The sequence below is a fragment of the Perna viridis genome, chromosome 15, assembly GCF_037379345.1.
Source record: "Perna viridis isolate PV_CMFRI_1.1 ecotype Kerala chromosome 15, ASM3737934v1, whole genome shotgun sequence".
In the NCBI taxonomy this organism is placed as follows: Eukaryota; Metazoa; Mollusca; class Bivalvia; order Mytilida; family Mytilidae; genus Perna; species Perna viridis.
Genome location: NC_142459.1, coordinates 17,726,824 through 17,735,564, shown reverse-complemented (window position 1 = coordinate 17,735,564; position 8,741 = coordinate 17,726,824). Strand labels below are relative to the sequence as shown.

At 36.3% G+C, this 8,741-nt stretch overlaps 14 non-coding genes across 14 annotated transcripts; 5 read left to right on the top strand and 9 right to left on the bottom strand.

Annotated features, from left to right (window-relative positions):
* The first annotated feature begins 3,718 nt into the window (after positions 1-3,718).
* Positions 3,719-3,790, top strand: Trnad-guc (transfer RNA aspartic acid (anticodon GUC)). Its single transcript has one exon. It is a non-coding gene; the product is annotated as a tRNA-Asp (tRNA).
* A 311-nt stretch (positions 3,791-4,101) lies between these two features.
* Trnaa-agc (transfer RNA alanine (anticodon AGC)) lies at positions 4,102-4,174 on the bottom strand. Its single transcript has one exon. It is a non-coding gene; the product is annotated as a tRNA-Ala (tRNA).
* A 274-nt stretch (positions 4,175-4,448) lies between these two features.
* Positions 4,449-4,540, bottom strand: Trnay-gua (transfer RNA tyrosine (anticodon GUA)). Its single transcript is given in 2 exon segments — positions 4,449-4,484; positions 4,504-4,540. It is a non-coding gene; the product is annotated as a tRNA-Tyr (tRNA).
* Positions 4,541-4,813: 273 nt separating this feature from the next.
* Positions 4,814-4,885, top strand: Trnad-guc (transfer RNA aspartic acid (anticodon GUC)). Its single transcript has one exon. It is a non-coding gene; the product is annotated as a tRNA-Asp (tRNA).
* A 311-nt stretch (positions 4,886-5,196) lies between these two features.
* Trnaa-agc (transfer RNA alanine (anticodon AGC)) lies at positions 5,197-5,269 on the bottom strand. Its single transcript has one exon. It is a non-coding gene; the product is annotated as a tRNA-Ala (tRNA).
* A 274-nt stretch (positions 5,270-5,543) lies between these two features.
* Trnay-gua (transfer RNA tyrosine (anticodon GUA)) lies at positions 5,544-5,635 on the bottom strand. The gene is given in 2 exon segments: positions 5,544-5,579; positions 5,599-5,635. It is a non-coding gene; the product is annotated as a tRNA-Tyr (tRNA).
* Positions 5,636-5,907: 272 nt separating this feature from the next.
* On the top strand, positions 5,908-5,979 carry Trnad-guc (transfer RNA aspartic acid (anticodon GUC)). Its single transcript has one exon. It is a non-coding gene; the product is annotated as a tRNA-Asp (tRNA).
* A 311-nt stretch (positions 5,980-6,290) lies between these two features.
* On the bottom strand, positions 6,291-6,363 carry Trnaa-agc (transfer RNA alanine (anticodon AGC)). The gene has a single exon. It is a non-coding gene; the product is annotated as a tRNA-Ala (tRNA).
* A 274-nt stretch (positions 6,364-6,637) lies between these two features.
* Positions 6,638-6,729, bottom strand: Trnay-gua (transfer RNA tyrosine (anticodon GUA)). Its single transcript is given in 2 exon segments — positions 6,638-6,673; positions 6,693-6,729. It is a non-coding gene; the product is annotated as a tRNA-Tyr (tRNA).
* Positions 6,730-7,002: 273 nt separating this feature from the next.
* Positions 7,003-7,074, top strand: Trnad-guc (transfer RNA aspartic acid (anticodon GUC)). The gene has a single exon. It is a non-coding gene; the product is annotated as a tRNA-Asp (tRNA).
* Positions 7,075-7,385: 311 nt separating this feature from the next.
* Trnaa-agc (transfer RNA alanine (anticodon AGC)) lies at positions 7,386-7,458 on the bottom strand. The gene has a single exon. It is a non-coding gene; the product is annotated as a tRNA-Ala (tRNA).
* A 274-nt stretch (positions 7,459-7,732) lies between these two features.
* Trnay-gua (transfer RNA tyrosine (anticodon GUA)) lies at positions 7,733-7,824 on the bottom strand. The gene is given in 2 exon segments: positions 7,733-7,768; positions 7,788-7,824. It is a non-coding gene; the product is annotated as a tRNA-Tyr (tRNA).
* Positions 7,825-8,097: 273 nt separating this feature from the next.
* Trnad-guc (transfer RNA aspartic acid (anticodon GUC)) lies at positions 8,098-8,169 on the top strand. Its single transcript has one exon. It is a non-coding gene; the product is annotated as a tRNA-Asp (tRNA).
* A 311-nt stretch (positions 8,170-8,480) lies between these two features.
* Trnaa-agc (transfer RNA alanine (anticodon AGC)) lies at positions 8,481-8,553 on the bottom strand. Its single transcript has one exon. It is a non-coding gene; the product is annotated as a tRNA-Ala (tRNA).
* Between the last annotated feature and the right edge of the window lie 188 nt (positions 8,554-8,741).

Here is an 8,741-nt window from a genome sequence, read left to right as displayed (position 1 = left end):
AAATAAAAGAATTAAATTAGCAAATGGACTTTTTTGCTATATTCGTGGTAGACGTCGTAGAACGAAAATACAATTTTGAAAATATTTTCCCCAACAATATAAATTTTTGGTTAATCCTTCTTTTGACTACGTATATTTTTATATTCCAGGGTCTCGAAAGTAAATAACAAGAAATTAGAATCATCAAATTTTATAACAAAACCCAAATAACTCTCATTTGTGAAAATCCACAACAAAAACAAAATTTTCATGTTTTAAAACGATACCAACGTATTCATTACAAAGTAATAAATACTTCTCTCTGTGAATCTATTGTATGCATAAGGCAAAGTGCTGAGAGACATCCTTAGTGCATTGTCGTCAATCCTCCTGAGAGACGTAGTATACGGTGTTGGTGTCATTTTTGTACGTCGAAATCGGCAAAATTTAACGTCTTTTTTGTATTGCGATGTACATCGTTCTATAATTGTTACATGTAAAAAGAAGTCTGCTTATTAAATTTTATACATAAAAGAACACACACGACATATTTTATTATTTAATTATCCGATTCGATATTAAAATATTTCGTACGTTTTGGTCAATTGAAATGAACAGATTACATCCTGATAAGCTAAAAAAAAAAGTAAAACGGCCTCACTAAAACAGTAAGCCAACAAACCTATAATCAAAAAAGTCAGTAGCACGCCCCCCCCCCCCCCCCCCCCCCGGAAATCATATTGTGAAAGCGTATGAAGTGAATCTTTCCTATTTGGTTTTATATCTCTAATGTAAACATATGTTGATATTTCCGAATACATGTATTCGTTTCGACATTTTATAATATCTATTGCTAAATTTAAAACATTACTAAATATTTCGAGAAAACAAAACCTTGTCAAATCTCCATCTTTGAGAAAATTTGAGAGCGAAATCTCCCGTTTTTTATTATACGACGAAAAAACAGGCGGTCGTATAATGTTATGGCGCAGTCGTCGTCCGCGTCGTTGTGGTCTGGGGACACTTCGTTTCCGTGTGATAACTTTAGTTGTGGTTGGCGAATTGTTGTTAAAAGTTGATATGATTTTACCAACAACTAAGAAGATTTCTATTTAAGTGGGACTTTGTTGCCCCTGACTCTTTCGAAAAGGGACCAAGAAGGGTAAAAATACTTATTTTATTCAAACCCATGTAGATTGTATTTTTTTTCTTTTTTTTCGATTTTAAACATTCTATTTTTAAAGTGTTCTTTATTTAATTCGGCTAAACAAATGTACAGCAGATTTTATGTCTTTAGTTGGCAACGCCTAAAAACATTTTCATAACTTTTTTTGGGGTCGATTTCGATTTTTTATTTCCTTGGATTCTTCATTGATTCCTCATTAATATTGCCTGCATTTTTCAATCAGATTTCGGATATCTCTTACGGTTTTCGAGTTGTAAGGGGTCAAAAAGGCCACACCAGAATAAATCATTTTTTTATTTTGTCTTTGGTCCGATTTGAAAAAAAAAATCAAAAGAATATTTTTGCAATGTTTGTACAACTTATTATATCTTATACCTAAAATAATTGTCAGGATGTAATAAGACGATAATGAAATACGTTGATTTTACAATATTTCATTAGCAAATGTGCAAGCGCTTGTCTACACATTTAAAAATACTTTGATACAGGCACGTGGATCCCGATTTCACCAGGACACCATTGCATGATCAGACAGGAGTGCGCGCAGGGGGGTGGGGTCGGGTCGGGGGCTTTCTTTTTCCTGTTTTCTTTTCAACATTTCATTCATTATTTTATCAGATCCGCTAAAATCGTATTTTTTATTCATAACGTCAACAGTCGTAATAATTTAATCTAGTATCGTAACTTTAGAATATCGTAAGCCAAAGGAAAAAATGAAATGATAAAACCATAGAGGAGGATGAATATATTTTTAAGTATATAAAGAAATCGACTCAACACCATTTCCCAAATTGAACAATTCGTTCGAATTTCTCATGTTGTACGCGTGAATAAATGAAATGTATAAATTTTAGATGTTGTGACATTTTGGTTAGACACAGGCAAAATGCTGCGCTTAGATACATTTCAACAAAGTACCATTATTTTGAGAATATACTATCTGCAGCATATATAGTTATTAGTTCACTCAAAGCTAACGAGAAAAACTTTTGATAGAGACAGGGTAGCACGCAACGTGTAGAAAACGTCGGGAAAAAGACAACGTGATATCACAACATACGTGCATATTTATCTACTATTAGACAATAAAACTCATTATTTTTTAGAATAAACATGATATTCTGAATATTTATACAGTCTTTAAGCGTGAATATACTTTGGTAAAAATACAATTCGTTGTAATATTTTACAAACGTAAGCAAGAAAGTAGCCAATGGCCAACGTCGAAAAAATTAAGATTTGTGACATAATTGAAATACGGACAAAAATGCTTTTTAACAAAAAAAAAAAAAAAAAAAACTGATTGAACATTTTATATGTATTTTTTCTTTAGGGTTATGTAATAAATTGTCAATATAGTTAATAAAATTCCCGATTAAAAAAGCTAACATTTTGTCTCCTAATTGCTTTCTTTCCATTTTTACAATGTCCACATAAAAGCAGGGACATTTGTGATATTGTAATACGCTTTGATCTTATCATTGCGTCATAAAAAAATATGACATAGTCTGCAGCACAAACTGCTCTTTCCAAAAAAGTCTGTTTTATCAAAATACGCCAAGAAACAACTTAGATATATTGGTAAAATGGGAAGCAAGCATTGTTTAATGTTGCCCGTCCACATATGAAAATGGACGTTCTTGTGATCAAATAATGCTTTCCCACCACAAATAACGGCAGCTTTCAATGATTTATGATTGTAATCCTAAACAATAACCATTTTCGAACATGTTAATATCTATTATGATATCTATATTTTATAACTCCACATTCTTATAGGAATATTTCGGTTTTCGTTACCAGGCCCGGTTCAATCAAATGTGACACCAACAACGTAGACAACGTCAGAACACTGATCAACCTCTCAACAGAAGCTGTTACAACAGGCATTGTCAATAGGACTGTAAATATATATAACAAAAGTCTTCGTAGGGCATAACTAATGAATAATCTGTGTCACTGAGCCGTGGTTGAAAATTCACAGTCGGCATCGAATTTCTCTCTCTCTCTCTCTCTCTCTCTCTCTCTCTCTCTCTCTCTCTCGTTTTCCCAACATGTCATATGTTATTTCCTATCCGATGTGTACGCACGGACGTTGTGACTAAAATGCACCTACGCCGCTGGTTCAGGTATTCAACATGCGAAAAAGTACGTAAAAGGCTTAACTTTTCATCTCTGATTGATTTCTTCATTATATTTTCATTTCAGTCCGTAATAATATCATTTTCGGTCATTAACTTTATCACTGTTTACCTTAAGCAAAGGATGCGACCAAAACGTTATTGCCGTGCTTCTGCAAACGATTAGCATACTAAAAGGGTATACATACACCAAATCCGTGACCCACGAATATAGTTCCTAATAAAACTGATAAGTTTTGCGCTGATCTGTGGATGATTTTTTTTCTGTCCAATATGTCAATACGGTTTGGAAAAGAGCTGCGTTTTCCTATAGTGACATGGCCATATACTTAACAAGATGAACAATTATATGACTACAACGCCATGCATACTGTGCAGGTTTATATTACTAAAATTGAGAAGGCATTTCAAGTCCTCGGTAGTATAGTGGTCAGTATCCCCGCCTGTCACGCGGGAGACCGGGGTTCGATTCCCCGCCGGGGAGGATTTGTTTTTTCTTGTTTTTTGTACTATTCCAATCTTATCCCAAAGCCCTGCCGTTGTAACGGCTGAATAAATGGTTTCTTTTAAGTTATCGATATGTTTTAAAGTTTACATAATGACCATGTTGTCGACAGTGCAATATATAACAAAAAGCGTATGGGATATGAAGTTCCGATGAAAGAATGTTGAAAAAGGCCTGCTTTCTTTGATTTTGCTTAGCTTTGTAGAATGATAGTAAAACAAAATCATTGAATATTTTTAGAGACAAAAGTGGAAAGAAATGTGTTCGTTTAATCTGAACAAAAATGAAACTGGAGAACCCGGGCATCGATCCCGGTACCTCTCGCATGCTAAGCGAGCGCTCTACCATGTGAGCTAGTTCCCCTCTACCAGACATAGGTGGAAATTAACACTTATGTACGTCCTACGGCTATTCAACATGCCCATTAATTATTCTTTAAGGTTTACGGTGTAAGCATTTTAATTACTATAAACTGAAGAACCTGACCGGTTTCTGATGGAATATTGATTTCTAGACATCTGTACACAAGATATAAAAGGATTACATGTTGCATTGCTATGTATGACCATTCAAAGAAATAGTCGATATGTACAGATTTATAACTGCGACGGTTATGGGGAAAAATCAACAAAAAATATCCCGCGAGGCGGATTCGAACCACCGACCTAAGGATGCCTTATTGAAACATTCCACTACAGTCCTCCGCTCTACCAACTGAGCTATCACGGGATCTGTCAATTTGATGCATTGATTGACATGTTATTCTACATGACAACACATTATTCTACACATGGTCGAATATAGTTCCTAATAAAACTGATAAGTTTTGCGCTGATCTGTGGATGATTTTTTTTCTGTCCAATATGTCAATACGGTTTGGAAAAGAGCTGCGTTTTCCTATAGTGACATGGCCATATACTTAACAAGATGAACAATTATATGACTACAACGCCATGCATACTGTGCAGGTTTATATTACTAAAATTGAGAAGGCATTTCAAGTCCTCGGTAGTATAGTGGTCAGTATCCCCGCCTGTCACGCGGGAGACCGGGGTTCGATTCCCCGCCGGGGAGGATTTGTTTTTTCTTGTTTTTTGTACTATTCCAATCTTATCCCAAAGCCCTGCCGTTGTAACGGCTGAATAAATGGTTTCTTTTAAGTTATCGATATGTTTTAAAGTTTACATAATGACCATGTTGTCGACAGTGCAATATATAACAAAAAGCGTATGGGATATGAAGTTCCGATGAAAGAATGTTGAAAAAGGCCTGCTTTCTTTGATTTTGCTTAGCTTTGTAGAATGATAGTAAAACAAAATCATTGAATATTTTTAGAGACAAAAGTGGAAAGAAATGTGTTCGTTTAATCTGAACAAAAATGAAACTGGAGAACCCGGGCATCGATCCCGGTACCTCTCGCATGCTAAGCGAGCGCTCTACCATGTGAGCTAGTTCCCCTCTACCAGACATAGGTGGAAATTAACACTTATGTACGTCCTACGGCTATTCAACATGCCCATTAATTATTCTTTAAGGTTTACGGTGTAAGCATTTTAATTACTATAAACTGAAGAACCTGACCGGTTTCTGATGGAATATTGATTTCTAGACATCTGTACACAAGATATAAAAGGATTACATGTTGCATTGCTATGTATGACCATTCAAAGAAATAGTCGATATGTACAGATTTATAACTGCGACGGTTATGGGGAAAAATCAACAAAAAATATCCCGCGAGGCGGATTCGAACCACCGACCTAAGGATGCCTTATTGAAACATTCCACTACAGTCCTCCGCTCTACCAACTGAGCTATCACGGGATCTGTCAATTTGATGCATTGATTGACATGTTATTCTACATGACAACACATTATTCTACACATGGTCGAATATAGTTCCTAATAAAACTGATAAGTTTTGCGCTGATCTGTGGATGATTTTTTTCTGTCCAATATGTCAATACGGTTTGGAAAAGAGCTGCGTTTTCCTATAGTGACATGGCCATATACTTAACAAGATGAACAATTATATGACTACAACGCCATGCATACTGTGCAGGTTTATATTACTAAAATTGAGAAGGCATTTCAAGTCCTCGGTAGTATAGTGGTCAGTATCCCCGCCTGTCACGCGGGAGACCGGGGTTCGATTCCCCGCCGGGGAGGATTTGTTTTTTCTTGTTTTTTGTACTATTCCAATCTTATCCCAAAGCCCTGCCGTTGTAACGGCTGAATAAATGGTTTCTTTTAAGTTATCGATATGTTTTAAAGTTTACATAATGACCATGTTGTCGACAGTGCAATATATAACAAAAAGCGTATGGGATATGAAGTTCCGATGAAAGAATGTTGAAAAAGGCCTGCTTTCTTTGATTTTGCTTAGCTTTGTAGAATGATAGTAAAACAAAATCATTGAATATTTTTAGAGACAAAAGTGGAAAGAAATGTGTTCGTTTAATCTGAACAAAAATGAAACTGGAGAACCCGGGCATCGATCCCGGTACCTCTCGCATGCTAAGCGAGCGCTCTACCATGTGAGCTAGTTCCCCTCTACCAGACATAGGTGGAAATTAACACTTATGTACGTCCTACGGCTATTCAACATGCCCATTAATTATTCTTTAAGGTTTACGGTGTAAGCATTTTAATTACTATAAACTGAAGAACCTGACCGGTTTCTGATGGAATATTGATTTCTAGACATCTGTACACAAGATATAAAAGGATTACATGTTGCATTGCTATGTATGACCATTCAAAGAAATAGTCGATATGTACAGATTTATAACTGCGACGGTTATGGGGAAAAATCAACAAAAAATATCCCGCGAGGCGGATTCGAACCACCGACCTAAGGATGCCTTATTGAAACATTCCACTACAGTCCTCCGCTCTACCAACTGAGCTATCACGGGATCTGTCAATTTGATGCATTGATTGACATGTTATTCTACATGACAACACATTATTCTACACATGGTCGAATATAGTTCCTAATAAAACTGATAAGTTTTGCGCTGATCTGTGGATGATTTTTTTTCTGTCCAATATGTCAATACGGTTTGGAAAAGAGCTGCGTTTTCCTATAGTGACATGGCCATATACTTAACAAGATGAACAATTATATGACTACAACGCCATGCATACTGTGCAGGTTTATATTACTAAAATTGAGAAGGCATTTCAAGTCCTCGGTAGTATAGTGGTCAGTATCCCCGCCTGTCACGCGGGAGACCGGGGTTCGATTCCCCGCCGGGGAGGATTTGTTTTTTCTTGTTTTTTGTACTATTCCAATCTTATCCCAAAGCCCTGCCGTTGTAACGGCTGAATAAATGGTTTCTTTTAAGTTATCGATATGTTTTAAAGTTTACATAATGACCATGTTGTCGACAGTGCAATATATAACAAAAAGCGTATGGGATATGAAGTTCCGATGAAAGAATGTTGAAAAAGGCCTGCTTTCTTTGATTTTGCTTAGCTTTGTAGAATGATAGTAAAACAAAATCATTGAATATTTTTAGAGACAAAAGTGGAAAGAAATGTGTTCGTTTAATCTGAACAAAAATGAAACTGGAGAACCCGGGCATCGATCCCGGTACCTCTCGCATGCTAAGCGAGCGCTCTACCATGTGAGCTAGTTCCCCTCTACCAGACATAGGTGGAAATTAACACTTATGTACGTCCTACGGCTATTCAACATGCCCATTAATTATTCTTTAAGGTTTACGGTGTAAGCATTTTAATTACTATAAACTGAAGAACCTGACCGGTTTCTGATGGAATATTGATTTCTAGACATCTGTACACAAGATATAAAAGGATTACATGTTGCATTGCTATGTATGACCATTCAAAGAAATAGTCGATATGTACAGATTTATAACTGCGACGGTTATGGGGAAAAATCAACAAAAAATATCCCGCGAGGCGGATTCGAACCACCGACCTAAGGATGCCTTATTGAAACATTCCACTACAGTCCTCCGCTCTACCAACTGAGCTATCACGGGATCTGTCAATTTGATGCATTGATTGACATGTTATTCTACATGACAACACATTATTCTACACATGGTCGAATATAGTTCCTAATAAAACTGATAAGTTTTGCGCTGATCTGTGGATGATTTTTTTTCTGTCCAATATGTCAATACGGTTTGGAAAAGAGCTGCGTTTTCCTATAGTGACATGGCCATATACTTAACAAGATGAACAATTATATGACTACAACGCCATGCATACTGTGCAGGTTTATATTACTAAAATTGAGAAGGCATTTCAAGTCCTCGGTAGTATAGTGGTCAGTATCCCCGCCTGTCACGCGGGAGACCGGGGTTCGATTCCCCGCCGGGGAGGATTTGTTTTTTCTTGTTTTTTGTACTATTCCAATCTTATCCCAAAGCCCTGCCGTTGTAACGGCTGAATAAATGGTTTCTTTTAAGTTATCGATATGTTTTAAAGTTTACATAATGACCATGTTGTCGACAGTGCAATATATAACAAAAAGCGTATGGGATATGAAGTTCCGATGAAAGAATGTTGAAAAAGGCCTGCTTTCTTTGATTTTGCTTAGCTTTGTAGAATGATAGTAAAACAAAATCATTGAATATTTTTAGAGACAAAAGTGGAAAGAAATGTGTTCGTTTAATCTGAACAAAAATGAAACTGGAGAACCCGGGCATCGATCCCGGTACCTCTCGCATGCTAAGCGAGCGCTCTACCATGTGAGCTAGTTCCCCTCTACCAGACATAGGTGGAAATTAACACTTATGTACGTCCTACGGCTATTCAACATGCCCATTAATTATTCTTTAAGGTTTACGGTGTAAGCATTTTAATTACTATAAACTGAAGAACCTGACCGGTTTCTGATGGAATATTGATTTCTAGACATCTGTACACAAGATATAAAAGGATTACATGTTGC